Genomic DNA, 13,786 nt, shown 5'->3' on the forward strand with positions numbered 1-13,786 from the left:
CTCATATGTAGAGTTGCCCCTAACTGTTATTGCCCACAGTGAGCGCAACAGACTTTGTGTGCCAGGAGTGTAGGTGGATTTGATAGTCCCCAGTGACGGGGGGTCCAAGTTTTGTTAAAACTCCTGCACCCTTGTGATGTAGTAAGGGTTTCAGGACTTTGAGTCTAGGATGCCCATTTCTCCATGGCAAGGCACCACGGGGCCTGGCCCCTCCGCACAGAAGGCACCAGGCAGGGAAGTGCTTTCTCCCAGCAGAGTTCAAAGAACCTGAATTAATTTTTTTTCTCTCTCCAGAGAAGGAAGGAACAGGGCAGCCTGGACCTTACTAGAAAGGGAGGTGAAGGAGAATCTTCACGAACGGATGAGGAAATTTCTAGGAGAAGCAGTTCCAGAGAAAAGGGAGCTCCCTAGCTGAGGAAAGGTCCTGTGGGAGTTTCTACCTGATCTAGGAATTTAGCCAGAGGCTCATTGGGGAGGGAGAAGCCCCTGGCAGAAAGGCCAGATACCCTACAGCACAGGTACTGGAGGAGGAAGGGTCCCTGCCCTAGGGAACAGAATGATCTGAAAGAGGCCATCTATTTTTGCACTACGCTGAGCGGTGCACGAGCCTTGGTCTTCCCTATTTTTGGCCTTTGTGTTTTCCCACATTTGGTGCCAGCAAGAGAACTTGCATTCATTTCTGAACAACAAATCTTTAGAGTCTGGGCAGTGCTTTGGCATGCGACTGCTCTGAAGAAGCCCCAAAGAGAAAAACTTTTTTAAGTGCCTTGAAAAATAAAGGATTAACCCCCCCCCCTCCTATGTGTGAACCCAATGGAGACGGTGGGGCCTGTGCTGGCCCGTGAAGCTGCCCACGAGCAGGAGCTACAGGTGTATAGGATTCCACACCCCAAACCTCTGTTATCTGTCCGCGGATGGCACTGTGAGCGTGGCATAGAGAGAGACGTGGGGTGCGGATGCTGTGAGCTTTTTACATGCCCCTTCTTGCCAAATATATCACAAGCCAAAGGGCAGCGAGAGTCTTGAGACAGACTAAAGTCTAATTTCCCCCTAGTTTCCTGCTCTCATAAGTCAGTAAACATTTAGTGGCATCCCTGCAGATATGGGTAAGCAGAGATGCAGTGGGAGGCTGGAGGGAAGGGAAGGGAAAGATCATTTTAAAATCTCCTTGAATACATAATTATCCATTTTTTCATCCTGTCTGTTCCACAAAAGTGCACAAAGTGGGGAATAACAGTCAGAGAAGTGTGACTGAAAATGCCCTGCTACTGAAAGGAGGTGGTGCTGAAAGCATGACTATTTAAAGGTTTTAAAGATTAAGCTAGAAACTACTTCACTAACAAACGAGTAGGAAGAAATAAAATCCTTACTAAGACTTATTTATCTAGTGGTTGGGTAAGCAGGTAAACAGGGTAAACCAAACTACATATGATCATGCAAAACACCATACAAAAGCAGCCACATTAAAAGTTCTTAGTGAGCTGGCTGTGCGCACTCACAGCAGTTTAATTAAACCACATGAACGCCAGCCAGGTGTAAATCCAGCATGTTACTCAAAATGGAGTCAATTGGTGCTATGCGACCTCCCCAAGAGTCACTCCCCTGTCCCACCAGCCCAACAGGCAGCTAAGACAGCTTATGACTGGCTTGCGACGGTCACCTGTAATAGGTAATGAAGCACAAGTTGGTCATTCCGTCAAGAGTCAACATGCAACTGCGGCACAGAAAAAGCAGCGACGCGGGCAACTTGCACCAGTCTGAACCCCGGGCTCTCCGGCAGGCTAAAGCAATTAAAAAAAAAAAATCTCTGCTGACATCACTGGGCACAGTGAGACAGCACAGGATTCCCGTCCCAGTGCTCTCGGCCACGCCCGGGGACTTATTGACTCAACAGCTTATGAAATACGTAGCTGTATGAGAAGGAGGCAGCAACAATATTAGCTTAAGACCATAAAGGAGCAATTTTCAAACAAGTCATTTAGCTGGCTAAATACCGATTGACCCAGGGTAAAAGGGCCATCTGAAAAATGTCCCATTCCTTAACCTGGCTAAATGCATGCAGTTCCCCGACAAGCATAATTTGAGCCACAATAAAAAGCTCGATTAGGTTGTCGGGGGAACGTTTAGCACGTAGATTGCATTTTCACATCTACACATGCTATTTCACAGGGACAAGTACTCATGCCAGCGGATGCTTTGCTTTGCTTTGTTTTGTTTTTTAAGTGAAAGAACGCGTGCACATTCACTTTGAAGATCTGTACAAAGTCCAGGGTAGGGCAACATAAATACCCACGAGCATTGCACCTGGGTGAGCTGTTTTGAAATATGACTGCAGCAGTGCAGCACTGGGGCCCGACTTCCTGTACATAACGCCGGTAGGAAGGAAGAGGAAAAGGCAGCTGGGCCCTAGCCCACAACCATTATGTAAAAAAGAAATACCTGCTCTCCAGATTCCTGTCTACCGCCAGATCCAAGGACTCGGGCTGGAGCCTCTCAGTACATTTCTGGCAGGTCACGTCATGTTGCACTGGAATCTCAGGGCTGCCTACTGACTCATCAGACCAGATTATGGCACTCTCCAGGCCAACATGACTAACACACGCGTGACGTGACGCATCTCCAGCTGCGCAGGGCATTAGTGGGACTAGAAGGGACTGGTAAAGCAGGTAAGGAAACCCGCATCAGCCAAAGCCTGCCAAGGTCAAGGCACCCAACCGATGTTTTCACAGCTTGTAAATACAGACACAGTGCACAGGGCAACAAGAATAACCTGTGGGATTTGCTGCACACACCTTGAGTGGTTTCTGTGCGTGCACCCAGTTTAACCACAGTGCCTCCCACCCTCAAAACAAAAGGGGGTCAGTCAGAGGCCCCGTTAGTGTAGTTTATCTTAATATACCGCCTTTCACTAGGTAAATCAAGAGTAGTTAACAAAACTATAACCTTATGAAATGCAAAAGAATCTACAAATATAGGTACACGTTCATTTAAAAGCTTCAGAAAAGCATGGTGAAATAGTTATATATGTTTTCATTTTATGATTTATTTATATGAGAATCACAAAAATCTCTCAAAAGTTATTTGAGGATGGTAATAGCCGTATAAGTAATAATACCAACAACAGACACTAAAGTACCAGAATTTTACAACCCAAATAAATACACTGTGAATCATGATTTTTTTTTATCATTTGATGGACCTCATACGTGGGCATAAATCATAATGCTAAATAGTAGAGATGTGAATTGGAACCGGTTCCGATTCACATGTGGGGGGGGGGGGGTTTCCATCGGACCCAATCGCAGTTTTGTTTATCGGCTGCGCCCGAGTCAATAAACAAAAAATCCCACCCGACCCTTTAAAACTGTTCCCTTAGCTTTCCCCACCCTCCCGAACCCCCCCAAAACTTTTTACAAGTACCTGGTGGTCCAGTGGGGGTCCCTGGAGCGATCTCCCGCTATCGGGGCCGTCGGCTGCCACTAATCAAAATGGCCCCGATGGTCCTTTGCCCTTACCATGTGACAGGGTATCCGTGCCATTGGCCAGGCCCTGTCACATGGTAAGGGCAAAGGGCCATCGGGGCCATTTTGATTAGTGGCAGCCGACGGCCCGAGAGCGGGAGATGGCTCCCGGGACCCCCACTAGACCACCAGATACTTGTAAAAAGTTTTTGGGGGGTTCAGGGATTGTTTTGGTGTGCCGTTTTTCACGCCCTCCCCCAAAACGATAAGAGAACCCCAGGAACAAAATCGTGGGGTTCTCTTATCGGGAGCCCCTGATTTCTGACGATTTTGAAAATATCGTCCGATATTTTCAATCGTCTGAAGGCTGATTCACAACCCTACTAAATAGCATGAACTTGTATGCACCAACAGATATAATCATAGGTCTTGAAATGATTTTTTTATGCTTAGTGAAATCAAAGTCCAGTTATAAAAATAGAGTCATAGCAATTTGAAGATCATATTCATAGCATGTCATTGCTTTATATTAGCTTCTTGAGATGCAATTTTTACTTAAGAGTTTGTGAAGAAACGCCATTTCATCCACAGTAGGAGAGGCTCAAGATGTAGAAGCCCGACACGGACCGTGTTTCAGCGTCTGCCTTCATCAAGGGACCGAATATATATTTGATGTTTCCAAGAAACGCATTACTGGCAGGTCGGCAAAAAGAGCCGGTATCTATTGGTGCATACAAGTTCATGCTATTTAGCATTATGATTTATGCCCACGTATGAGGTCCATCAAATGATTTTAAAAAATCGTGATTCTCGGTGTATTTATTTGGGTTGTAAAATTCTAGTACTTTATTCTCTATTGTTGGTATTATTATTTATTTATATGCCATCTAGCCAGATTTGATCTTATTTCACCATACAGTCAGATGAGTGCATGGGCTACCTTGTGGTCATTAAAAAAAATCTCAACATATACGACTTAATCAACAACCAGGAGTGGGGATTGCAAAAATGCTTAGTACATCTATTCCCACAACACCCCGCCCACACTGGTAAATAAGCATTTTATACCTAAGCAAACAAACCCCCTTTTTTAACCTCTGAAATCTTAACACAGGCTGCATTACAATAAGTGAAATGCTGTACAGACCTGTATAAATTAACAACATTTTACTAAATGGTCCATTTAAGATACAGCAATTCTTACTTATACAAAACAAGACAATTATTCATAAACTGCGGCATCAGAATTCCAGTTCCAAGCCCCTGTATTCTGCAGTCATCAGTTTCATGAGATATGAATCATATCTTCTGATTAAGACTCAGGTAGACATACTGACCAAGTAAGGCATATAAGTCATCTATGCTGCTAGTGCCTAGTGCCATGAGATAAAAATCATTTTCATATTCATAGAAGTCTAGTATCTATGACTCACTGCATACAAAACTAGGAGGAGTGCAGTGCTACTATTCCAGACTTTCAAGATACATACAAAAAAGCTGTCCTTCATTCTCCCACACACTCATACAATGAGAACTAGCCCAAGTCTATAAGGAATAGTAAGTTCATAAGGAATAGTAAGTTCTGGACTTCTATTTTTAATTCAAAGATTATTGCCATTACCTGCCCCGGTTTATTTCTCAAAGAACTGCTTATAATCTTAAAAATATTGCCCTAATTTAAAAATGCTGTTCTCATCCTACACAGAATGGTTCATACAATTACAACTTTAAGTTGTAGTCTTCAGTGGTGCATGACATATATTTGCATACATTGGAGGCAGTGAATGCAAATTCTCTCATATGCATTCATTAGGATAAAGGCAAGTGGGAACAGAGGACCAGTTCATGCACCACAGGACTAAGCTTTTCTCCAACAACTGCAAAGAGCTCATGACACTGCTGATCCGGCTCCCTACTAGTGTAGAAGAGGATGTTTTCTGATTAATGCACACTCAGAGCTCTGCAAACCACATACCATACAACCATGCAACATTTCATTCCTAATTTCTCAGGCTGTTTACAAACAGGTGACAGAATTGCATGGTGGAAAATGTCTCTTTTTCATTTGCATGCTGTCTCTTATGTTGGTCTAAAAATGTTTTAAAGATCAAAAGTTTCCTGAGTTGACAGAGAAAGGTTTAAAGGTTAAAAGCAGGCTATCACACACACACATTACTATTGTCCAGCAAAAATCAGCACTACCCCCATGTACAAGAGAAGTAATATTTTGCCAAGGTCAGCTCAAGGCTGGAGGGGGCAGAGGAAATTTTGCCTACATGATCCACAAAGCTTTCCTATCTTGCCCAGCAGAAAAAAAAAAAAATCTCATCACCAGATACTGAGTGGTTACAGATACTAAACAGCCACAGCACTACAAAAACCCTCTACCCCTCTATCATTTGCAAAAGGAAGAGGCACTGTATGGCAGTCGTACAAAGCAAGAAATATTTCTGGATCACTAATAGGTAATGACCATGATGCAGCCTGCAATATACAGCTAAGACTCGCCCGAACAATACTCTTGCCCTACATTTATCTCACGTGTGAGAACAGATGCTGCGCTATCGAGCCACTGGAACATTATAGGAGGGAAACGGGAAGAAATACATGAAGCACCTCAAGCTGGGACCCGCAAGGCTTGACTGGCTGCCCAGGCCAAGGCAACCACTACTGACAGGAACAGCTTCAATCAACAGAGAGCTGGGGACCAGGGCAGTTTTATGGACAGGCAACATTTAGTTGGCACGTACCACCTCTAAATAACTTACAGAGCCAATCTTTTAAAGAAATATATTAACTAGCAATAACTTATAAAACTGCTCCCTGGAGCCCCATTCAGCCAGGGTTTTCATCCATGTGGTACCTACAGAAAGGCATGTATAGAATAAGACCACACCCAGGTATATTCAGAGATCTGCGAGAATTAAAAGACCCTATTTCAAACTTAGAAAGATCAGAGGCTTTTTTTTTTTTTTTTACTCTTCCATTAAATAACAGAAAGAAAAAAAAAAACCTGCATCTCATTCAAAGCTGCAGAGTGCTCCTTCACCACCTCCTCCTCTATTTCCCATAAGGCAGGCTATAGTCATTCCAAAAGGGGATAACATGTATGCAACATGAGATAGCCACAGACTTCCCTATCTGCTATTACTGAGCCCATCAAAGGACAACCCTCCTTTTTCCAGGTACAGCACATATATCTTGCACACTTTAAAAATAGCTACCATGCTTCACTGCAGAAATGCCTGGAATCAAAATGTCACTCTGGCTTCATCTCCTTCCAACCTCAGGAAAGACTCCGCATGATTACAGTGCACTGTACATTTCCAGACTCATGAGGCGGGCGACAGAACAAAGGCTGAGTTTTTTTGTTTTTTAGGGGGGGGGGAGGGGACGACCTGTTTTCCTCCCATAAAGTCAATAAACCTACAAGTAACAAAATATGTTTACAGGACTCAGTAAACCTCAATTTGAACTGTTTGAGCTTTCAAGGATAAACAAACGAGGGCTCAAACAATTTTTACTTTGAAAAAAAAAATGTGGTTTTCTTGTTGACAAACTACAGGCATCTTGCTATTTTGACATCCAAAAAAAAGAGCATGCTTTAAAAATGTGACAGCTTTTTTAAGTTATGAAATCATATTTTTATTTTAAAATAACCTATATTTGGGCAAGCCAAAAAAAACGTTTTCAGGGCAGATGGGACACAGGATGAAAGTAGGATTCAGTTTATTACATGGGAGCCCACTGGGGTGGGGGAGGGGAGTTTGCCCCCCTTCCCCCTGGATTTGAGTCTTTATATTTTATTTCTATTCCGCTTTATCAGACACTCCAAAACGGATTACATTCAGCTTACTGTAGATATTCCCCCTGCCCCAGTGAGCTCACACTCTGAGGCAATGGAGGGTGAAGTGATTTTGGCCAGGAGCGGCAGCGGGATTGGAACCCTGGCTCGCACCACTAGGCTGCTTTTTTTTTTTTTTTTTTTTTTTGGGGGGGGGTACATCCATGTTAGATCAGGTCACCCCTCTCACCCCAAAAATTGATTGCGGATTCTCAGGTCTTATTAATACAAGCTCCCAGCAGAGGGTACGTGCCAGAGAAGGCAAAGCTTAAAATGAGCGTGCTACAGTTATGGGTGCACCAGAAAGACATCTAAATGAATGAAAAAGTGAAGGTCTTCGCAAAACCAGGAGTTTAGACTGAGTTAAACAGCAGTGCACCTGTGCAATCAAGTTTCCAAATATCCCAAACATAAAATCGCTTAAACTCCTCAGGACCGAAAACCTTCCCAGCACGCCTGACAATAAACAAATAAATATCCAGCCAATTAACCTGCCCCGGGAGGAAGCAGTCCGTGTAACCGTGCTGAACAGCTCAGTATTATTCTCCGGCGACACCTGCCGAACCGAACCCGGAAAAGGGACCCCGCAGCAGCAGCAGTGCCCGTCCCGCTTCCGCGGCGGGATCGCCCAACTCCCAGCCCCGCCGCCTTCGTCCTCGCGGACGGACACCGACAGGAAGCCCCGGCACTCACCACAGGGCTCCTCTCTTCGGCCCTCAGCAGCTGCCCCCCGGGCTCCCTCGCCGCCGCCGCCCCATGCTAAACGCTCCGAGAGAGAGAGGCAGGCGCGCGCTGCCCGCCCCGACTCGACTGTCAAGACTCCGAGCGCGAGCCCGGCTCGATTTCGCTTCCCCGTCCCGTGCCGGGGCGCGAGCAAAGAGGCTTCCACCAATCAGAGGCCGGCCTGGTGAGAAGCCCCGCCCCCGCAGCTGGGCTGCCGCGGGGCGCCGCGCGCTGGGCTCAGAGACGGGGCGAGGAAGCCCTCGCTGGGCGGGGATTCCGCCGGCTTGGAGCGGGGACTGGAGGCTCTCAGGGGTCGGGGTGTGCGCTCGCATCCCCGCCCCGCTTGAGGCCGGGACAGGAAGCCCTCGTTGGGTGCCTTCTGTCGCGCGGGGTAGGAGTGAGCTTTACAAGCGGGCACGTGGCTCACCGCCCTCACGTGACCGTAAAGGCCAGGTAAAGCAAGCGCTTCCATCGCATTGCGCGCACAAGGCAGCTTCGGCAGCCGACGTGCGGGCCCTGCTTAATGATGGGAACTCGGCCGTGCTGGCTGGGGCCCGATCCTTCCTTAGGTGGTGGTGCACGTGTTGCTTACAGATGCAGAGAGAGAGGCTGGCGAAAGTGATCGACGGTGCCAGAGAAGATGCAACGAGCATTAAGGAAAGCACATCTGGCAGCGGAGGCTGCAGCCCGAGCTCAGCTGAACGGGAAGCTTTAGCTTCGACGACAAGAAGGCTTCATGCTGAAGACGAAGCATTCAAAAAGACTATTTTGCATTGTACTTTTTTTCATCGTTCTGATGAGCTATTAACACAGTAGTACCTTTAGAAATGGATTTTAGACGTGCTTTTTTTTCCTACTAAGGGTCAGTTGCATGTCAGGCGCTAACTTCAAGCCAGTTAGATGCCTGAAGGGGAGATCATTTCACGTAGATGAAAACGTGGGAGATCAAAGGCTGAGGAAAGTAAACTTTTTTAGGCTGTGTTTATCTGGAACACGTCTTGGCTGACTTGCAGTGATTGCTTTATTTCGCTGGGACAGAGGATCTGAGATTTAGGATGTTCGGGGTTGCTACTCTTTAAAGAAAAACAGTTGTTTTTTTCTCTTGTGTCCTTAAGTAAAATACAGAGAACTATACGGAAGTCACATTTTCTAAGAGTTCTGAAGAATAAACCTAATCTCCCTGTCTGTATCTCAGAATTAAATGATCATCTGAGCCCCCTTGATTTGCAGGAACAAGAGATCTGCCATGGCCTGAGAAACACTACAAATGTGGCATGTTTGGCCTTGTGAGGGTTAAAGGATGTAAGGTAGGTTAGGGATCCAGCTAGTCTCCAAGTAGTGCAGGTGATTTTGTCCTCTGAGAAGGCCTCCTTTCAGCTAAGAAATAAAGAGTAATTTTGCCTGTTGATTTCTAGAAGGGGAGAAAGTTTAAAAATAATAGAAATTAAGATGTTTCTTTAATGGATTTCAGTTAGTGCAGGTAAAAAAAAAAAAAAAAGCATTTCTCTTCCCATTTCCAAAGTTCCTAATTCTGCTAGTGCTCCTGCCACTGAATGGCAATCTTTCATCTTGTTTGAGTGAAAAATCAGGAAACACTTCCGCATAAAAGCTGAAAAAGTGCAACGAGTAGAACAGTGCGTGCATGTATCATGCCCTCAGGTTGTAAAAAGATTTCACATGGTTAAGGTTGGGCATTCTGGAACACAAGACATGTTTCAAAGATTTATGAACAAAGCAAGACCTGAAACTAGTGTAATCATTCTTAATCCATACTATAAAAAAAATAAAAAGACTGCTGTCATCATTCTGCCTTGACAACAGCAGCAGCAGCTTCCATGAGAGAGCTCAAGCCAATCTTTTGTCCCAAGGCTTGCATCTACTATTCTAGGGCCTCAAGCACAGACTAGCAGGGGTGTTGCTAGGCATGGGTTCGTGGCTGACTGTATTCAACAACAGTGCCCTCAGTTTCAAACAGCAGGGACTAGATTACTGCTTCCTACTCCAACACCGTCCCTCTGGAGGGGGGGTGAGCCTAGAGCAGGAGCCACTGTGCTGTCTCATCTAGATCCTCAGCTCCCCTTCTCTCCTGTTATTCAGGGACTGGAGGGACATTAGTGAGGCTGCTCCAGGCACTGCCTGCTCCAGACTCCGTCTGTTGTCCCCTCTCTTATACTGCAAAAAGGCTCTTTGCTGTGTCAAATCCAGCCCTTCCTCTCCTTACCCCCGGGGCCTGGCTACCTGTTGTCAATAGGCACTGGAGGAGGGAGAGGGCTGCAGCTGTGTTTAGGAAGGGACAAGAGAAACTGACATTTGCTCGCCCTCACAGTATGGCTCTCACTTTAAATTTGGTTATAAAAGACACCAAGGGCCTTCTGTGCACTAAAGAAGCACCCAGATTGTTTCAGCCACCCAGTAAAACTACCAATCTAATTATTTCAATCCATTCTATACAGGAATAAAGCCTGCTATCTATATAGAATGGGGCAGACTCTCGATATAAACCCTGAGCCTTCACTTCTGTAGTATTCTGCATCCACAGAAATTCCCCCAATAACAGATGCAGGGCTAGGTTGCTTCCTCTTTACAAGCTACCATACAAAAGCAAATATATTCAAATGTTGGTGTCACCTCAGTAACAGCAACACAAACGTCCTCCACTGATGCACATTGTAAAGTGTCCTCTGGCCCTCCCTACCCTCCACATGCTTACCTTTGGGTGCTGCTGCATCACCCGGGAGTTGGGAGCATGCCTCGCCACACGAAGGGGAGATTCTCACTAAATCCAGCCAGGCACAAAAAGGCGGCAAAGGTCAAATGCATCTGTGTGAAAGCTGGGCTGCCAGTAAAAATCTAGCAGACTGTTGGTAGAGGGAAAATGAATGCATTGGTGACTGCTAGTATTTTTTTTTTTATTATTATTTTAGATTTATATTCCGCTTTTCACACTTTAATTCTACTGTCAAAAGATCTCGCACTGCAAAACAATATAGTCCTAAGGCTTACTCTGCTGGTAATTCTACCGTTACATTTCAACTTTTTTTTTTTTTGGGAAGGGGGCTGCTGGCAAGGAGGCACAAAATAAGCCAATCTCAGATCAGTGGAGGAGGTAAGAATCTACTCCTGAGGATGGGAGAGTTTAATAGTGTGGTTGGCCTATTGTTTGTTTTTGCAAAGTCGACTGTCAGTCTGCATTAATAATGGTGATTTGTCTGTACACGAATGTGGCCACAACAGATAGTATGAGCATCTTAGCAGAGACTCTAGGAAGATAGGACAAACTGCTTTTCCACCTGCCCTCTCTTTCTCCCCCAATCCTTCAGATTCTATAACAATAACTTGATTTTTTTTTTTTCATTACAGCTTTACCAAACTATACATGCACATAGTTTTATGCTGGTAGTAATGAGGTCGAACCACATACAGCTGACTCAGAATAAGTGGGCTGATCCAATCTACCCATGTGGGTACCCAAAGGGCTAACTTGTTTGTGGACACTCTAAAGTGCACACACAGAATGGGACAATTCACCAGAGAGAGCAACACACCAGGTTTTTCGGAGATCTCGAGTCTTACCTAACAATTTCCATTGGAACCCTGACATTGAAATGTCACGAAAAAGTACACACTTAAAGGATTTAAACATATTGGAGGTGATCTTTGTATATGTTTGCTGTTCTTATCACGTTATATTATTAATGTTTTATTGGTGAACCACCGAGAATCGCAGGCATTGCAGTCTATAAATGTTTTAAAACATATCTTTTCTTGTAGTTTTGATTTGATCTGTGTTGGCATCTAATCTTCTGGCGTGTGCTTATGGTGCTTGTCTGGGCTGCCTTATTTTTAGTTACACTAGGATGAACCAGTTTGGATTAAACCTGAACCTGATCTGCCATTTATTCTATTAAACTAAAATTAGTCTGCTCATTTTCTCTCCTACTTGATATTTAGGGTGGTGTTTTTTGAGTGGATGCCAGAAGTTTGTCAGGGCTTGATTGATAGAAAACTAATCAAAATACAAGATGTACTAGAGGCCAGTGCCCCAGTGGTAAATGGCTAAGACAGATCTACCTAGACACATGCTAGACACATGTCAACTGAAACTGTTCTTCAATGTTCACTATAACATCTTGTGTGCACCTTCAACTACTGAAAGCAGCAGTACATTTAAAAATAATAAATTGGCAACATCCCTTTATCTGCCTCGCTCCATGACACCATACCCCCAATAGAAACTGTTTCTAATAAGCCTGGATTTCCCCTTAACCCTATGCTTCGAATAGCAAAGTACAACGTTGCAAATTGTTACTGGGCTGCAGTATCTCATCAGATGGTACAGGTAATGTGTCTCATTGACGGACGCATAGAAACATGACAGAAGAAAAAAACCTATGGTCCATCCAGTCTGCCCATCCATCTAATTAATTTAGCATTCTAATTCTCATCACTTCCTTAGAGATCCCCCTGTATTTATCCCATGCTTTCTTGAATTCAGATATTGTTTTGTCTACACTACTTCCACTGGGAGGCTGTTCCCACACATCCACCACTCTCTGTAAAAAAAAAATATTTCCTGAGTCTACCCCCTATTAACCTCATCTCAGGACCTTTCGTTCTAGAGCCTCCTTTCCGAAGAAAGAGGCTCGCCTCCTGTGCATGGAAACCTGTAGAGATATTTGAATGTCTCTATCGTATCTTCCCTATCTCGCCTTTCCTCTAGGATATAATGTTTAGATCCTTAAGTCTGTCCCCATATTCTTTAGAACAAAGACCACAGATCATTTTAGTAGCCATCCTCTGTACAGAACCCATCCTGTTTATATCTTTTTAAAGGTGTGGTGTCCAGACGTGTACACAGTATTCCAAGTGAGGTCTCACCAGGGACCTAATCAGGGGCAATATCACCTCCCTCTCCCTATGCAGCCAAGCATCTTTCTGGCTTTTACCATTGATTTATCCATCTGTTTGGCCACCTTAAGATCATCAGATACAATTACCCCCAAATCCTGCTCTTCCTCTATGCTAGAAGAATTGCACCTCCAATACTGTATCTTTCCTTTGCGTTTTTGCATCTTAAATGCATTACTCTGCATTTTTTAGCATTACCTTAGCTGCTAGATCTTAGACCATTCCTCAAGCATCACTAGATCCCTCCTCATGGTTTTCCACTCCTTCCTGGCTGCCCACCCTGTTACACCATGGTGACCACTAATACCAAACTTGCACAGTCCCACCCACTTTGCAGCTATAACAATCACTATGAGCCAGGAATGCGTGGTGCCCATTTCACCTGCTGTAAAAGAAGGTAGGGCAAGTGAACCTTGTTGGGTTTTTGGCATCTGATCCATGGGTGCAACCAGAGGGCAGCTGTGTACAGGAGAGCCCACTGTCCCTGCTATTGGACGGCAGGTGAGCTGCCATGCTAGATCAGCCTCGGAGATTAGGGCAGACTGCCTGTCTTGTATGGATGTGACCTGGGCTACTACAATTCTTTAAAACTAATACATGGACTTCTACTAAGGACAACTCAAAGGCTGTTGTCTGAGATGCCTTATCGAAATAAACAGCTCTCACGGGAGAATCATTTCACCTTTCAGTTTTAAACTGCACGTTTCATCTGCTTTGTTGAAAGAATGTGTCAATTGCTGAAAACAATTAATAGTGGTAGATCTTTCTCCATCTTCCTATGCTCATTAAACAGCTTTATCTTTATCCCCTAACTGGTTTGACTCCAAGTGATTTATGCTCCTGTCACAAA

At 44.7% G+C, this 13,786-nt stretch overlaps 1 protein-coding gene across 15 annotated transcripts in view; it reads right to left on the minus strand.

Moving 5' to 3' along the window:
- Positions 1-8,408, minus strand: part of MICAL2 (microtubule associated monooxygenase, calponin and LIM domain containing 2) — a 187,095-nt gene extending 178,687 nt beyond the window's left edge. For 4 of the 15 annotated variants that reach the window (XM_029582920.1, XM_029582918.1, XM_029582919.1 and 1 more), the window contains exon 1: positions 7,999-8,403. The gene's annotated coding sequence lies outside the window, so the exon portion shown is untranslated. Of the gene's footprint in view, positions 1-7,998 lie in introns of all 15 variants that reach the window. The other 11 variants (XM_029582922.1, XM_029582921.1, XM_029582917.1 and 8 more) reach the window with 6 other exon arrangements.
- Positions 8,409-13,786: the final 5,378 nt, after the last annotated feature.

The sequence above is a fragment of the Rhinatrema bivittatum genome, chromosome 17, assembly GCF_901001135.1.
Source record: "Rhinatrema bivittatum chromosome 17, aRhiBiv1.1, whole genome shotgun sequence".
NCBI classification, from domain to species: domain Eukaryota; kingdom Metazoa; phylum Chordata; class Amphibia; order Gymnophiona; family Rhinatrematidae; genus Rhinatrema; species Rhinatrema bivittatum.